The 16,082-nt window shown below is 31.4% G+C and overlaps 1 protein-coding gene across 1 annotated transcript in view; it reads left to right on the forward strand.

The window, feature by feature from the left end:
• Nucleotides 1-16,082, forward strand: part of LOC102879567 (cysteine-rich secretory protein 3) — a 34,565-nt gene that overhangs the window by 2,526 nt on the left and 15,957 nt on the right. Inside the window, exon 2 of the mRNA XM_006926454.3 lies at nt 11,372-11,408. The gene's annotated coding sequence lies outside the window, so the exon portion shown is untranslated. The remainder of the gene's footprint in view (nt 1-11,371; nt 11,409-16,082) is intronic.

The raw sequence follows: 16,082 nt of genomic DNA on the forward strand, positions 1-16,082 counted from the left end.
ATATATCCGAAAAGAAACTACTATTAGCAATATCAGAGAGTTTACTGCCTATGTTTTCTTCTAGAAGTTTTATGGTTTTGAGTCTTAAATTTAAGTTTTTTAATTCTTGTATATGGTATAAGAAGGCAGTCTGGTTTCATTTTTTTTTGCATGTATCCGTCCAATTTTCCCAGCACCATTTATTATAGAGACTGTCTTTACACCATTGTATATTTTTGCCTACTTTGCCATATACTAAGTGAGGCTATAGGCATGATTTGTTTCTGGACTCTCTATTCTGGTCCATTGGTTAATGTGTCTGTTTTTATGCCAGTACCATGCTGTTTTGATTACTGTAGACCTAAAGTATAGTTTAATATCAGATAGTGTGATACCTCAAACTTTGTTCTTCTTTCTCAGGATTGCTGTGGCTATTTGGGGTCTTTCATGGTTTCATATAAATTTTAGGATTATTTGTTCTAGCTCTCTGAAAAATGTCATTGATATTTTGATAGGGATTGCACTGAATCTGTAGATTGCTTTGGGTATATGGCCATTTTAATGATGTTGATTCTTCCTACCCAAGAGCACGATATATGCTTCCATTTATTTGTATATTCTTCAATTTCTTTTTTCAGTGACATAATTTTCTGAGAACAAGTCTTTTACCTCCTTAGCTAATTTGATTCCCAGATATTTTATTATTTTTGATGCAATTGAAAATAGGATTGTTTTCTTAATTTCTCTTCTCGAAAGATCATCATTGGTATATAAAAATGCCACTGGCTTCTGAAAATTAATTTTATATCCTGCTACTTTATTGAATTCATTGATCAATTTTAACAGTTTTTTGGTGAAATCTTAGGGTTCTCTATATATAGTATCATGTCATCTGCAAATAACAAGAGTTTTACTTCTTGCTTTCCAATTCAGATACCTTTTATTTCTCTTTCTTGTCTTATTTCTGTGGCTAAGTCTTCCAATACAATATTGAAGAGGAGTGGTGAAAGGGGGCATCCTTGTCTTGTTCCTGATCTTAGGAAAAATGCTTTTTGCTTTTCCCCATTGAGTATGATGTTAGCTTTAGGTTTGTCATATGTGGAGGCAGCCCAGTGTTTTAAATAACATCAGTGGGGCCCCTGGGAACTCTTACTCTTTGCAGTCCACAGCTCTCTATCCTAACCTACGATTCCAAGTAGAATGACTGGGATTTAATTGCATCAAAGAAAGATAAGATGAGAATAAATGCAGGTTTTTTCAGGCGGAAGGAGCAGAAAGAGCAAATGCTCTCATGTCTGGATTCCATATTATTTTAGTATGAATAAAGAAATTCTCTCTAGACAAAAGATTACTCTCTGTAGGGTTTGTCATTGATTCTTCCCTTCTTTTTTTTTTTTTTTTGGTTTGCACAGCAAGAAACTATTTTATCAAAGTAAAAATTACAGATAATTTCTCACAGAGATGTCTACATTTTCTGATTTGAAATTATATTTTTATGAAACACCTGCTTTAAAATATCTTTTTCTTACTGTAATAACAACCTGTGAAATTAGTAATACTATTGATAGGTTAGTGACTTATCTGGTCAAAATCAAGGGACAAGCATAGATTTAAATCCAAAAGTTTGACCTATTAAAAATTACAGATAATTTCTCACAGAGATGTCTATATTTTCTGATTTGAAATTATATTTTTATGAAACACCTGCTTTAAAATATCTTTTTCTTACTGTAATAACAACCTGTGAAATTAGTAATACTATTGATAGGTTAGTGACTTATCTGGTCAAAATCAAGGGACAAGCATAGATTTAAATCCAAAAGTTTGACCTATTCACCTCTCAATGCATCTTGGCCATCCATGCTACATTAGTCTACTCTCAATAGGATAATGAATAGCTTTGCTCTTTTTTAAGGGAATTTCAAACATAAAGAATGTCAAGTATCAGTAAGTTAATGTGTCAGATATTGTAGAGACCCACTTTGCTTTTCTAAGTACTATTGAAATCTCATTATAAAAGAAGTTTACTATAAAATTAGAAATATGTAATCATGAAAGTCTTTGTAAAATATTTGATCATTATATCCTACGAATTTTTATTAAGAGAAATATGCACTCACCAGTAGGAAACTTGTACATACTAGTGAAGATGATAGAGGATAAAAAAGCTATTTTCCTCTCTCCCTTTACTCGCTTCTTCTTCTTTTACACAAATAAGCCCCCTCTTGTCATTTATTTTGTTTATCTCTGTCTTCCTCAGCACCTTCTAAGGTAAAGAAGAGTCACTATGTTAGAAATAAATGATTACCTAGTTTCTATTTGCAACATGTCCTTATTTGTGAGACATTAAGAGCATTTTCCTAATTAGATCTAGAGAAATTTTAGTAGCTTGACACCCAGAAAATTATTAGCAATAATTATGTCACTGGATTTCTACCATATTAATTAAAAGAACATAATTATATTATTTTAAAAAACAAGTGTTCTAATAACATATATGTGTGTATATATATACACAGATAATCAATTTTTTTTTGAAGCATTAATCATTCTTATAATAGTCCCAACAAAAATTCAAAATTAATGCAATAGGGAGATGAAGTAGAAGCAACATAGCTGAGGAACTAGGAGGTGAAATTTGATTTGCGGCTTATTGAGCAAAAAGAAAACATGGAGATAAAGAATTCAAAGGACTTAAAGAGCTTTAAAGAAAATAGTCTTGGCTGAGGAAACAGTTTAGACTTTCACAACTGCTGTCAGTAAAGAAATGGCAGCTTGTTTCACCAAGGTTGACTGTCTAAAAAAATGTTCTATCCTCATTTACATTACACCACACCTAATACTTAAGGACTTGCAGTATGATTGGTTAAAATTTTTTCAAATCATATGAAATGACTCAAGAAATTGGTCAATATTTTCAATATAATAATGGCTATTTTCATCTGATTTTTTAAGAGAAAATAGTCATTAGTAATTAAGATGTGTTAAGTGACATATATCCAGGTACGTTTTTATCAAATATTCTTATTTACAAGTACAACTCTCATGACAATAAAGTTAGTGTATATAAGGTTTCCTGAGATGGTTTTTTTCTTAATATAATAATAGTGTCTGGTTGATAAAACAGAAAAAAAAATCTTTACAAGTAGTCCTCTATAGCAACAATGTTTTCCTGTTCCTGCTAATTTTTCTGTAACTAATATTGCATGTTAATCTCATGACAGAATTTTTAATGTATTTGTGAACAAAAAAGAACTTATCATTTAATACTACTTCACATTCTATACCCTATCCACTGAAAACCAATCTTAAGTTCCATATACCCTACTGAAAGCAAATATTCAAACTACACATACCCTAAAAAGGAAAAAGAAAGAGGTAACGACATGGCATGGCAATTCTTCCCACTTTTTAAAGCATATTTACATACTAATTTTTTATGGAGAAACAGAATCTGAAATTTCATACTCAGAGCTTTTAGACTAAGAATTTTGTCTTTAGAGATATACTTAAATCTATTAGGATATTTTCATGTATTTTTTTCCTGGAAGCATAGATTTTCGGTAACTAGCTGTTACGGTTAATAACCAACAGGAAATTTGGCAATACTTTAACACGTGGCAAATTTTCCCCACTTGAGAACATATGGAATACGTTTCTCGTGGATTTATTAATAACTAAAGAACCTTTCCTATTCCTTGATATTTGAAGAGCTGGGAACATATTACTTCTAACAAGAAGCATGTTAGTTTTTGCTAGCATAAAAGATGAATTTTTCTTCACCTATCCACCCACATCCCCCAAGAAAAACAGAAAAACAAAAGGAGCTCCATATAAGTTGGCCACTTGACAGATATAAGGCCTGGCTCATGGGCAGCTCTGTGTCTTTTGTGATCCTCCTGAGACTTCTGATTCAAATATCTTTGTCCTACAGAGTTTAAATCACTTTTTTGCTCTAAAATTCTAGTCTTAGCTGAGTTGGTACAAATAAAACCAGTATCTTTTGTTTTCATTGGAGTTGTCTGTGGGATTAAAAATGTTCTTATTTGTTTGAAGATTGTAATGATTCAGTTTCTAATATAATTTATGCCAGGGATTAAGCAAGCCATCTGGATTCCAGGGTGACACTGAGATTTTAGTCTTTAGATATATTCTTTTCTCTTGCTCAGAAGAGAATTTGTTTTACATATTGATGATGAACATAAAGGACTTTACAATAATTAGGTTTTATTTTCTTGATCTAACTAAGAGGCATTGCCGTTAAATTTTATCCATTTTCTTTCATTGTTATACCTTGGAATTTATTATTTTTCTATACCAGTTTCAAACTTTTGACTACTCTGACCACTTTTATAGAGTTCATTAAAATTTATTAAATCTTGCTACTCTCCTTGCACAGATATTTTCCAATATATTTACATTGTCTAACTATACAAAGTATAAGTTTGTTCAAATTTAGATTGTACTGTTTTGTACTAGTTACTAGTGCTCCTGAGATAGTGAAGAGGTATACTGATCTATAGTTCAGAACTCCAATGGGTTTGTTCAGATCACACTTATAACATCTGAACAACTGAAGATATGATCCTGAAAATTTTCTCTGGCAATGTATTAAACTATCACAACAAGCTTATAATTAATTTTTCCTTCAACTGCTCAGATGGCAGGAAAGGTGAAGTCAGATATCACCTAGACTTTAATAGGATAAGTCTGGTATTGACTATTGTATAAGCTAAAATGACATTCCTCCCTCTGCCCCCCCTTCCCCAAAGATATCCATGTTCTAATCCCTGCAACCTTTAATCGTTATCTTATTTGAAAACAAGAAGAGTCTTTGCAGATGTGACTAAGCTAAGGATCTTGAGATGCGGAAATTACCCCAGATTATCTGGGTGAGTCCTAATTGTTTTCACAAATGTTCTTATAAAACAGAGAGAGAAAGATTACAGTTAGAAGGGGAGGAGGCAAGTTATCTCTTGTGTATTCCCAAGGAGGCAGACATTGGAGTAATGCAGCCACAAATCAATGAAGATTGGCAGCCACCAAAAGCTGGAAGAGTCAAGGAACAAATTCTCCCATAGAGTCTTTGAAAAAAGTATAACCCTGCTGACACCTTGATGTTAGCACAGTGATACTGATTATGAACCTCTGGCCTCCATAACTATGAGGGAATAAATTTCTGTTGTTTTTTAGCCAAAAAATCTATGGTGATTTACTATAGCAGTCATAGGAAACCAATACAACTATCATGATTATTTAATAGTTGGGAGTCACAAGCAAAAAAGCAAGATAAATCATAGATCGTATTTAGGGGAAAGCTTATTCATATTCTGTAATTTTGGTAGAGATATATATTTACTATCTTTTTTATTTGCAGCATAGTTCATTTTTTAGGTTTCAAAGACAGACCGAATGTGCCTGCCATTGTAAGTTTTTAGAATGGCAAATGGAAAGAAAGAGTGCCATTTACAACAACTAAAAAAATAAAACATGGGAATAAATTAAGCCAGAAATATTCAAAGCTTACCTGAGGAAAAATTTTATATATTCTTGAAGGATCTAAATACTTCAATAGAATTAAATAATTGGAAAGACATAATAGGGTCTAGTGTTAGAAAACTCAATGGCAAAACACTGTCAACGTTTCAAAAGTGAATTTACTCTTCTAATATGATTTCAATAGCGACCCAACAGTTTCCCCCTTCCTACCAGGAAAAAGCTGATGTAGAAGTTCATGTTAAAATATATTCTAAAAGACTGCTTATAGTTTATTAGTTCTTCTGACAGAAAATTACCAAATGAAGTAAATTAAAAATATGTATCAATTTAAATATTAGTTTAATATTAATTTAAATATTAGTTTAATATTTCATCCTTTTAAAAGATAAAGGAAATAGCATCGTGACTTTTACTGAAAATAAAAGAGAAGATTATTTACCATACCATCTTTTGTCATTAATATGGTAGATAACTCAAAGAAAAAGTTATCACCATTTGAATGAATAGAACAGCTACTTCGAGCATCGATAAAGAATTGAGCACATGAGAATACACAAAAGATACTACTGTTAACTACAAAAATTTCAATTTATAAAATTAAACTAGCCAGGAGTTAAACTCATACTACAAAAACAAAGTTAAAAGCAAAAAATCAACTTTTTAATGATAAATGTATCTTGAAATGTTCAATAAGGAAGGAAAGATGAATGAGAACAGAAAGTAACCATATTTAACTGTAAAATGTTCTCATCACTTCTAAGATACAATACTTTTTTCATGGTCAAGTATACTCAACATTTTCTGTTAGGTAACATTAATCAAAGACTGCATTAATAAATTTAACATGGCCTTAGGGAGAACAGCATTAATACAAACACCTGTACTAATTGACCATATAGATATAGTCAAGTTTATTGAAAAAATATTGCCAAGATTCCTAGAAAAACATCACCAAGAAGTTAAATTTCAAATTATTTATCTATAATTTCTAATTTTTTCTTGCTTTCTTTATGAGTAAATACTACTCTGTTTATTTGTCAAAGGTAAAATATGTCATCATTAAAATTATGCCACTCATCTTTTAACTATTTAAAAGAGTCTCAACTTGTAAACTTGCTCCTCAAGTAACAAAAGATTTATCTTCCTTCTTCATTGTTTTCAACAACAATAAGGATTTTAATCTCTACTCATAATTTGTGTACACAATTATAATTATCCTAGATATTTAAAGATAATAGAGTGCATAATATTAATTTCCACATACTTAATCAATTGTTGCAAAACTAATTCTAGTGATAGCTATATTCATACCCAGATATTTGGGCACAGTTCCATCACACATGTCAAAATTTACAGAGGGAAGATCAAATTCATTTTCATTTGTCAGAATTTATGACCTAGTTTGGGTATTGACCTTAGATGCCTTAATTCCTAAGAGTTTATTATTTTTACTGATGATTCAGTGCTCAGATTTTAAAACTTTGATCTAGAGCATTGAGCATTATGGTGCACATAATGATCATTTAGTCATAACTGTGGATATAAAATTAGAGAACATATACTAAGTGGTAATAATAAGTCAAAAAAGATATTTTCCTCTTTTATACACTTTTCTATCCGCTTCTCTTATGGTAATTTCTCACACTTAGTCATACCATCTGTCATAAAATTCAAGTGCAATCCCATAGCTTACAAGTGTATGAGAGAAATTTTTCTAGAAACAAAGGAAAACAAGTGTATAAAATAGGAGGGAACTAACACTTTAGAAATTCTTACTACATGCTAGGCAACTTATATATATTACCCCATTTTATCACAATTAAATAAAATAATATTATTACCATTTATAGAGGTAAGAACTTGTGGACAGAAAAATAATTTCCCAATATACCTTGGTACAGAAATTTAATTTGTGCCCATCATATCACGAATCTCAAGCTTTTAAGAGTATTATATCATTAAATAGAGAGTAGCATGAGCTGTGGGCATTTCTGGATCTGCTTTTGCCCATGAAACACATCCTCCCATAGAAAAAATGGTTGCATAGATGATGATTCCAAGGTGATTTTATCCTAGCGGTTAATTCGGCGTATTGAGAAGTCACATATCACATATCATGGGGTAAAATACATTTTAGGGATTAACTGGAGACATGGCAGCTGAATGGTTAGCACTCTTTTTAAAATGTTATGGTAAAATCTATCCTGAGTTTTAAACTATCATAAAGAACTTTTAGAGTAATATTCAACTATTTAACTTATTAATTAACTATCATTAAATGATATTTTGTTGATATCACATCATAGGCACTGGTCTGTTTTAGCACATTTTTGCCCTAGCAATTATTTGAAATGTGCACCACATAGTGCAATATACATGCTAACATGAGTACCCAGAAATGCCTGCTAATGCTATGTATGTACTAATTGTGATTTATTAATTTATAACCCTTCATTTATACAAACTCAGTATTTAAAATCATTACTTTTTAGAGGTAAAGAGAACTTGATATTGGTAGTCCATCCCCTTTTATTTTATTTTATTTTATTTTATTTATTTTTTTATGTTTAGCAGGGTTTTTTTTAATTAATTTATTTTTTATGGTGACATTGGTTAATGAAATTCAATAAATTTCAGCTGTACATTTTAACAGTAAGGCATATATATATTTACATTGTGTGTTCACCTCCGATAGTTAGATTTCTTTCTGTCACCACATTTTTGATCCTTTTTACCTCATTTACATCTGCCCTCCCCGCTCTCCCTACCCTCTGGTAACCACTAGTCTATTGTCCATGTCCATGAGGGTTTATATCCTACATATAGGTGATATCATGTAATTTTCAACTTTTTCTGGCTGGCTTATTTCACTTAGCATGATTATCTCGAGTTCCATCCATGTTGTTGCAAATGATAGTATTTCATCTCTTCTTATGTCTCACCTTCCTTTATTTTTGAGGTATGAAAACGAGCCCACAAGGATTACATAAAGCCTTCTATAGATGAACAGAATTAAATGATGATAATTTACTATGTAATGTAGATCAATGTTATGCTGAATTCCATACAACTAGAAAATAAATTTTACTACTGAGAGAATTTAAAACTTAGAAATACAACCAAGTTATGGGGTCTTTTACCATTACAGTTCAAAAGGCACAGTGACCTTGCATTTATAAAGATAAAGTATGAAATTATTCTCAAAAACAATAAGGTCCAACAGTTTACTAATGAATATTTTAGATAGCTGTAAGAACATATTGTATTCTCTATAGTTCAAGAAAATGATAAGCTTAGCTTCATTCATACAGAAATAATCTTGAAAACACGAATGTCGTAATGAGAATAATTTGGTTACAGCATTCATCTATGATTCAAACGCTTAATAAAATGGGTATAAAAGAAAAATATCTAAACATGATAAAGGCCATATAGAACAAACCCTAAGCTAATATCATACTTAATGGTGAGAAACTAAAAACCTTCCCTCCAAGGTCAGAAAAAAGACAAGGCTGTTTGCTATCACCACTCTTATTCAATATAGTGTTGGAAGTCCTTGCTAGAACAATTGGGCAAGAGAAAGAAATAAAAGGCATCCAAATTGGGAAAGAAGTCAAATTGTCACTTTTTTCAGATGACATGACTCTGTATAGAAAACCCTAAAGACTCCATTAAAACCTATTAGAAATAATAAACAAAGACAGTACAGTTTGAGTACAAAATCAACATACAAAAATCCATAGCATTCCTATACACTAACAATGAATTTTCAGAAAAAAAATGAAAAATAAATTTATTTTGCAATTGCAACAAAAAGGATAAACTACCTAGGAATAAACTTCATGAAGCATGTGAAGGACCTATACACTGAAAACTATAAGACATTATTAAAAGAAATTGAAGGAGACACAAAGAAATGAAAAGATATTTTGTGTTCATGGACTGGAAGAATCCACGTAGTTAAAATAACCTTATTATCCAATGCGATATACAGATTTAATGCAATCTCCATCAAAATCCAAGTAGCATTTTTTAAAGAAATGTAACCAAAAAAAAATCATCAGATTTTCATGGAAGTAAAAAAGACCGTACATAGCCAAAGCAATCCTGAGGAAAAAGAACGAAGCCAGAGCTATCACTCTGCCTGACTTGCAATTATATTACAAAGTGATGATAATCAAAACAGCATGATATTGGCAGAAAAACAGACACACAGACCAATGAAACAGAATGGAGAGTTCAGAAATAAACCCCCATATGTATGGACAAATAATTTTTGACAAAAGAGCCAAAAACATATAATGGAAAAAGGTAAGCCTCTTCAATAAATGGTGCTGGGAAAACTGGAAAGCCACACACAAAAGAATGGAACTAGACTGCTATCTGTCACTATATAACAAAATTAACTCAAAATGGATCAAAGATCTAAATATAAAACCTGAAACAATAAATCGCGTAGGAGAAACATAGGTACTAAACTCATGGACCTTGAATTTGGGGAGGATTTTATGAATTTGACCTCAAAGGCAAAGAAAGTAAAAGCAAAAATAAATGAATGGGACTATATCATACTAAAAATCTTCTACACAACAGGAGAAACCATTAACAAGACAAAGAGGCAACCAAATAAATGGGAGAAGATATTTGCAAACAATGCCTCTGATAAAGGGCTAATATCCAAAATATACAAAAAACTCATACAACTCAACAACAACAACAAAAATCTAATTAAAAAATGGGCAGAGGACCTGAACAGACACTTCTCACAAGAAGACATACAAATGGCCAACAGACATATGAAAAGATGCTCAATATCGCTGTATTAGGAAAATGCAAATCAAAACCATAATGAGATACCATCTCATACCTGTTAGAACAGCTGTTATCAACAGGACTAGTAATAACAAGTATTGGAGAGGATGCGGAGAAAAAGGAACCCTCATACTATAGAGTTTCCACAAAAATTAAGAACAGAATTACCATATGACCCAGCAATCCTTCTTCCAGGTATCTACTCCCAAATTTAAAAATATTTATCAGTAAAAATATATGCACCCTGATGTTCATAGCAGCATTATTCATGGTGTCCAAGACATGGAAACAACCTTCACGGAAATGTCCTTCAATAGATGATTGGATAAAGTTGTACATATATACAATGGACTATTACTCAGCCATAAGAAAAGATGAAATACTGCCATTTGTAACACGTGAATGGATTATAAGAGTATCATGCTAAGTGAAATAAATCAGACTGAAAAACATTGAGAACCATACAATTTCACTCATATATGCGATATAAAACTGAAAGCAACAAACGAACAAGACAAACAGAGACTCATGGACAGGGTTAACAGTTTAGTGGTTATCAGAGGGAAGTGGGGGAAAGGGAAGTAGATAAGGGTAAAGGGAGTCAAATATATGTTAATGGAAGGTAATTCGACTTTGGGTGGTGAACACACAACGCAATACACATATGATGTATTGTCAAATTGTACACTTGAAATCTATTTAATTTTATTAACTAGTGTCACCCAATAAATTTAATTTAAACAGATAGGAAAAGGTTAATTTGGTTAAGAATTGTCAAAGTAGTGATTGGCTAAAGTGTGGATACATGGTAACAGTATATGAGCTCCAAAGAGTAAATGTACAATAGCTAAATTTGAATTAGCAATTTATTTTTAAAAGCCATGAAGAGAATCACAATGTACAGCCAAACCTGTAGTTAGACAACCAGCTATGAAATTTGAAACTATTGGTATGACAAATCCTGTTTCAGACCTTGTTGACTTAGATTTCCTTGCACAACGGTATTTGCCAAAGACAGGAAACAGGCGTAATGTACATATACCTCTCTAACCTTCTCTCTTTACTTTCCTTCTTCCTACAGGTAAAGCAGATACTTTACCTTGCTCTGAGAACCAACAGTAAGTGATAACTCCTTTATTTTAAGGTGAACATTTTATTATGCCAATATACTTATGCCTTGTCAGTGGTAAAACGAGACACAGTAAATGAATCTATGATTTTCAGAAGTCTATTGATAACTTTTATTGCTAGTAGTTACCTTAAGTTATTATATTCTCCTTAAGCTAAGAAAGTAATATATGCTCTATTATTCCCAAAACACTTTTATCAAATTTAATATTTAAATCAATTTCTTACCTTTTATTCTTAAACAAGCAATATAATTCATTTTCATGTCTATGACTTTTGATCATTATATCAAAACTTCCTTTAATAGAAAAATGAAAAACTATGCTTATATGTGTGTGTATTTTCATATATTAATATCTTTACTAATATTCACATATATGGACATGTGTTAACACAGATATTATCAAAATAAGAATGGGAAGCTATTGCTAACAGTTTTAAATTAATCAAAACAAAATTATAGTACTGACCTTGAGATAAAAAATATTCTATTAAGGAGTACCGATGTAAGATTTGAGTCTATGAAATGCACTCAAATCAAAGAGAGAGAAAGAGAGAGACTTTTAGAAGATTTTCAATAAAAAGTCAATCTACCTAGGCAGCTACATTTATATAAATAATTTAAATATAATATATGTTGTGTATATTTTTATTTGGAAGCAATTTCTACATAGAATTTTATATTTGTCCTTGGCAAATAAAGAATGACTCTGGATAAATAAATAGTAAAAGACCTTGGAGCTACCTAACAACAACATGTAAGTAGTTATTATTTACCTTGTAGAGGAAAGATTTTACTTTCAGAATATTTTATTAATGCTTTTCTTCTCAGCGGTTGAATGTCAGCCAGGGAGCTTAGAGAAGCCTTATTCTATTGTCAGAGAAATCTGGTGTTGCCTCTTCCCCTAGTTAAAGCTAAGCCAACATCTGCCTATATGACTAACTCTCTGGAGGAGAATCAAAGGAAATTAAACTGATGACAAGTTTCAAGCCCAGCAGCTACTCTATAATGATATGTTGTAAGGTCAACTGGGGCCTCTGAATTGAGCACAGATTTGTAAGAGATAAACTGAGAAGAAGCGTGTCAGAAATTTCAAGCAGTGTTTAAATCAAATACTGCTAAGAAATCAAGTAAAAAGAAGGTAGTTCATCCTTGAAAAGAAAAAAATTGTTTTTGAAGAATTGTCAAAGCAATTATTATCATTACAGATTTCCTACACGATAAAGTCTAGAAAATTTCCAAACTTTGTAGAGTGTCTAGGCTGCTTTCTGTCTCAGAGACAAGTGATAAAATGAAAGAAAGTGATCAGAATGAAGATTAAATATTATAATTAGAGTTCGAAAATATTCGATTAGATACTTTTCTGTGCTGTGATTAATATATAAATTTGATATACCTATAAGGCACACATTTCACACAAGTATCTTAATGCATGTAATGGCATCTTTTCAGGTCTGTATAATTGTTTAAAATATTTCCCTCCTTTCAGGAGTGAAGACTTTGAGACCAAGCAGTGTGGGCTTATATCCCAGTTCTCCTGCTTAGAAGTTTATGACAACTCATTACTAAATCTATGATCCCGAGAATGCCTAGCTGTAAACTGGGATATTGAATATCTACTTCCTAGATTGTTATGAGTTTTAAATAAGCCAAGAGTGATACTGTTGCTTCACACAAAACACCATATCACCATATAATGGCATTGTTATGTGTGGTTCACTTAGATGAAAAGGGTATGGACCTGAAAAGTTGCATGTAAATTATTTTCTCTATTGATAAATTTAATCCTTCTACACTCACATTTATAGGTGATGCTTAAAAAGGACCTGGTTTTACTTTTCTCCATATAGTGAGCTAATTTTCCTAACACAATATGCTAGATAATCTGTTCTAATGCTTTTTTATGCTACCTTGTCTGGTCTGTCTCTTAAATTTCCTTTTCACTTCCCTTGGTTCATTTGTCTGTTCTTACAATAATATCGAATTTTTATAAACATAAATTTGAATAACTAAAAAGATAACTATAAATAACTAAAAAGATACCAAATTAGTTCTTCTTATAAGAGGTTTACTTAATTATCCATGTGCCCATCAGATATTCATTAAATTTTAAAGAATTTTTATATTAGTTTAATTTGAATTGATAGCTTTATTATATTAACGCACACCATTTAAGAGCATAAAAATCTCTCAATTTACGCAGATCTCCTTTTATGTTTTTTACTAGAGTTCTAAAGTTTTCTCTGAAAAAGATTTTTTTATTCTCAGTTATTTCATAAATACTTTATAGTTTTTGTTACTATTAGGGGTGGCATCTTTTTAAAAATCTTTTCTAGTTGAATGTTGCTGATGTATGACAATAGTATTTTTTGTAGGTTGATATTACATCTAGTAAACCTGTGATTATAGTATATTCACTAGATAGATGACCATATCATTTGAAAATAACAATGATTTTACCTCTTCCGAGACTAATGAATATATTATTTTCTTGTCTGATGGCTTTGATCAGGACCTCTTCAATAACAGTGAAATTTGTCATTTTTTTCTTATCAATATCAAATGGAATGCACCTAGTTTCTCTAGTAACTATAATATTTGTTATAGATATTTAGTATCTTGCCATTATCAAATTAATGATCTCCCCTATTCTCCTCTGTTCTCTTCTTAGCTGTAACCAGGGATTAAATTTAGTGAAATATTTTTTGCCACTTTTTTTTAGTCAATTCATGTGATGAATCTGACCAATGAATTTTCTAATTTTGAAGTATTCTTGCAGTCCTGATATAAACTTTACTTGATCATGATGTTTTGCAATTGGTAAATTGATGTCTTGTTAAGATTTTCACATTTCATTTATAAAATGGGCCTTTATGTTATGTACTATTATCCTCATCTGTTTTAGGAATCAATCTCAGAATCATTTCCATCTTCTGATGGAAACTCCTAAGTTTACATTTTAGGAAGAAACACCTTTGAGAGTAAGTAGTCATGTAATTTATACTTATATAATCCTTGGGAGTAGGAAGAAATAGAGATATAACTGTAACAGTAATGTAGAATAGTCCACATTTCTTTACTCCTGTTAGTTCCTCACACCTGATGAAGGTTTTTATGTTTCCTTGATGCTGTCTTGAACACATATAGCACCAGAACAAGTGATTCCTTCTATAGGTACAGAATTTTACAATAAAGGGGACACAATGATTGTCTGGAAGCAAAAGCAGGAACTAAAAGTTGTTACTGTCACTGCATGATCAGATCAGCCATTGCCTCAGGATGCAACACCTTCCTCCACTTCATACTCACCACACACACACACACATCCATACATACATACTAGAGGTCATGAGAGACTTAATTCTCATCAGTTTGTCTCACTATCTTTTTGATACTTTCCTGGAAGCCATATTTCCATTTCACTTCTTTCATTTCTTTAGAGTTCATATTAGAGTGATAATCAGAAGCCTCTCTCTTTTGACATCCTGACTGGAATAGAAGACTAAAAGCTTACTTTTTAATTGGACTCTTCTATCAATTCTCTTATTAGCAACTAAGCAGATTCTCCCTAGTTTATAATTTGAAAATCCTTATTTCACAAAATGGACTTTTAAGGCAAGGTATGCCTGTATAATTTTTATAACTATATGTTTTTTATCCATTAAGAAGCAGTGATATTATGTCTTAGAGAAAATAATTTATTTTATTTTTCAAATGAGTATTTCAAATGCAGTGGTGGTCCTAACATCAATGTGAAGAAGGAGCACTATAATACAGTTTAATTGTAGCATATATATTTATGCTTCAGAAAGACACAATTTGCTCTGCTGTCATTAGATAGTAGTATACCATCAATACCTGAAATTGTAAACCTTTGAAATCCCTGGATTTGGCTTTTCTCTGCTCACACTTATGAGAAATTACTAATCTCTTTGAAAAAGGGGAATTACAAATAGCAGAGTGGAAAAGCATATAAAAGGAGAAAGTTGGTGAATTGCACATAACAAAATAACATTTTTAAGGGAAATTGTTTCAAAAGAATCTCAAGTTTGTCCCTAGGTAATTAAGCAGAGGAAACGTGTAACTACACACATTTGGAAATTGTTTTCATGCAAGTGAAAGACAGGAAGAGGCAGTTATTTTACCTAATTCTTTCTCATGCTTTCTGTATAACTCTATTCAATGAAAGTAAAATAAACTGTATCGTATCGGCACCTACTATTTAGGGAGGCCCCTGGGGAAGAGGAGTGGAGTGGAGCTAAATGCATTTCTCTTCCAACTTACAGTAGATCTTAATTATATTTACCTCAGCTGTAATATTTACTTCCAGAGCCTGTGCTATGCTAGATTCTTCCCCATCCTTCTTCAAAAGAATCAAAATTAATCAGGTCAAAAGAAAATAAAATTTTACCTTTTAGTTTTGTATATATGAGAATGTCCAAATAACTCACAATCTGGATATTTAAATAATGGGTTCCCCTAATGATAAGACTCTGAGGGTGGGCGGGAATCATGTTTTGTTCACTTGATCACATTTAACAATATCTAGCATGCTATCCTGGATGGATTGTGTAAAACTTGACAAATGTCTGTCAAAGGAAAAATCAGGTATTCTACCTGACTGACATTAACTTAAAAAAAAAAAAAAAAAAAGGATCTGTTT

Source organism: Pteropus alecto, unplaced genomic scaffold (genome assembly GCF_000325575.1).
Source record: "Pteropus alecto unplaced genomic scaffold, ASM32557v1 scaffold7, whole genome shotgun sequence".
Classification (NCBI taxonomy): domain Eukaryota; kingdom Metazoa; phylum Chordata; class Mammalia; order Chiroptera; family Pteropodidae; genus Pteropus; species Pteropus alecto.